Genomic DNA, 3,194 nt, shown 5'->3' with positions numbered 1-3,194 from the left:
TATCTAATTTAGCTGCCTACAACACCATGATCCTTTTCCTGTAGAATAGGATGCTGGTCACCAGATTTCTGATTGTCTCAGAAACCAGAAAGAATTGGGGACTTCCCTGTGCCCCCTTTAAGACAGACTATCATGTAACTTGTTTCCATTCCTAAAATGTGAGGAACAATGACAGGCATCCATTCCAGGCAGAAGCAGCTTAAAGTTGATGGGCAGCCTTCCAGCTCTCACCACCTGTTTTAGTTTCACAAGAATTTACAAAAACAGGGTGTCTTAGGATCTCTGAAATGCATTCTCTTGTGGTTTTGGAGGTCATACATTCAAAGTCAAGATGCCCACAAGGCCGTGCTCCTTCTGTAGGCACGATGGAGGAATTCTTCCTTGCCCTTCTAGGTTCTTGAACTGGGGTCATTCTTGGTATTCTTTGATTTGTAGATGGAACACTCCAGTCTCCGTCTCCATCTCCATCTGCACATGGAACTCCTCTGAGTGTGGATCTCTGCTGTGCCTCTGTACTCAAGTCTCCCACTTCTTTCTCTTACAAAGACACCATCACTTGATTTAGTCATCTGACACACAAAAACCAATACAACCGCATCTTCAGTTGATTACATCTAGAAAAACCCTACTTCCAAATAAGGTACCAGGGATTATAGGTGCTAGGGGTTAGGATATGATTTAATCCCATATACCACTCAACACTGGCAATCACAAAGCATGTTTTAAGATGGAGCCTTGGTCAACCTAGGTGACTGTCTTAGTGACCTGAGTCACTTTCTTAGTTATTCTTCTCTCACTGCTCAGACAAAACACTGGACACCCCAAATGAATGAAGGAAGGAAGAGTTTATTGACCTCACAGTTTATGGAGGTTTCAGTCCATAATTAGCTAGCTCCAAGGCAGGGTGTCCTGGCTCAAGGTCAAGGCAAAAGCAAGAACAAAAGGGCAGGGGGCAAGAAAGCCTCCTTTACTCCCTTATATTCCATGCAGGCTACCCACCCACATCATCTGGATCCTTCCTCTTACACAGACCGAGGATGTTTACAAAGGAAGGACCCTGACCCCCTGCTGATGTACTTAACCTTCTACACTTCTCAAGTTAACACAGTGTATCAACCATAACAGTCACCAAGTCACTGCCATGAGACCTGTGTTTTTCCCAGCTCATCTCATTTTAGTCCCACGTCTTCTCAGTAAAGAGACAAGCGAAACACCTGCCCCGATTTGACATGCACAGTGTCATTCTGTTTTTGCTGACTATGCTTAACTGATTCATGTAAACTACACACATCGACACTGTAGATCCCTGGCTTTTAATTTGCTTCTGGCCTGTCCTTCACAGGGTAGATCCTGGAGGTCATCAGTTATTTACTTAACACTAGCTGTTTGCCTACCTTTGTGCTAAGCACAGGAGGACTTTGCAGGAAACTAGACAGAAGAAGCCCAGTCAGTGTCAGCCAAACTTATGAGGACAGACAAATGATAAGCTTTAGTAAGAGATGACACTAAGAAAGCACCCAGTCTGTCCTATCCACTGTGCTTAGTGCTTTCCAAGTTTTAGCTCCTTTTAAACTCCAGGAGAGGGGGTGTATCCAGGAGGTTGGTATTTTGTAGACATTTTATAGGAAAGGAAATAGAGTCTTAAAAGATTACATAATTTGTCCTTGGTGTGAGGACCTCTAACACTGCTCTTCCGGCATGGGGCCCCATTGACACCTGTGGTTTGTTTTTTCCTCTCTTTTTTTTCCCCCATAATTTTATTGAGAAACAAATAGCAATGACACAGTTTCAAACCAAATTGGTAGGACAGTTTCAATAATTAACACATTGCATACATTCTTCCTAGTGTTTAATTGCTGTACAAGATGCAGACATGATATCCTATTTCATATATTCTTCCTAGAGGTTAATTGCTGTACAAGATGCGAATATGATATCCTATTTACAAACACTATTAGAACAAATCCTTCTATTCATTAAGAGAATGTAACTATATATCTATCCTAATCATTTTGAATACACAGATACAAAATGGACATTCATTTGTACCCCCTTTTTTTGTTAAGTTCCATTATTTGAGTATTATAGGTGTGTTAACTCAGCAAAATATTCTAAAAGAGTCCAGTACTCCATAATAGTATTGGGTCTTCCACTTCACTGGCAATGTCAGAAATTGTTGACCTGAGTTCCCTACAGCAGCCCCAGTAGCCTAATGGATAAGACATTGGTCTCCTGTGTTACACCTGCAGTTCAGCGAGCCTGGGTGCTCGGCCAGAATGTGGTCTACACTCTGAAACACTCAAGGTTTGTGTGTCCCCAAATAGCTACCCCTAGGCTGAGCTGATCATGCAGGGCTTCAACAGGCTGCAGTAATGAATTAGAATACTACTCTTCAATTTCCATTTCCTTGCTGGTAGGTCAGCCTTCCTGCCTTATTTTCCAGACTACCCCAAATTCATTCGTTTTTCCATTTATTAGAATTGAAATCAGATTTGACTTTCAATTCTGTGCTTGGATTTCAGACATTGTATCAAGAACCTCCATCTCTCTTCTAAAGCATTATAGCAAATCAAGGACCCCAATGAGAGTTGGAGGTGAAGTCCCAGGGTCTGATCCCTGGGACTTAAGGGGGCCAGGAGCAGTCCCCAAAGGAACACGTGAAACCAAACCAATACTAGCTTTAAGCATTTCCACACTCCTTTCAAAACATCATTAGGAGGACTGTTTTCCACGCAACCCCAAAAGAAGCCGCCCAGTTTTGAAATCAGATTTTGCCTATGTGCGTAAGCTTGGAGAAACAGGGAATACCCATACTGGCATTCAACAGTAATGAATATGAAATAGGCCATTTTTAAAAAAGTTGTAGGAAAGTTAAAAATCCATGGTGACTGGTTTTTACATTTGCCCAGCAGCATTCCGGTGCTCTCGCTGGCATGCAGACTGGAAAAGGAAACTTTCCACCAGTCTGTCACTTGCTACTGTTTCCACTTATTTTACTGTGAGTCCAATTTTAACAGGTTTTTTTAAGTTAAAAAAAAAAGTTTGATTCCTTCTGTGTTTTCTGTTTCAGAATATTTCCCAACATGAAAACATGCTAAAAGATGGGGGGGGACTAAAAATCAGTTTTGAGTTTCTAAAATTCAGCTGTTTAACATTCAACTAATCTCTCTCTCTCTCTCTCTCTCTCTCTCTCT

Source organism: Octodon degus, unplaced genomic scaffold (assembly GCF_000260255.1).
Source record: "Octodon degus isolate 3935 unplaced genomic scaffold, OctDeg1.0 scaffold00030, whole genome shotgun sequence".
Classification (NCBI taxonomy): Eukaryota; Metazoa; Chordata; class Mammalia; order Rodentia; family Octodontidae; genus Octodon; species Octodon degus.
Note: the sequence above shows the minus strand (reverse complement) of the source record.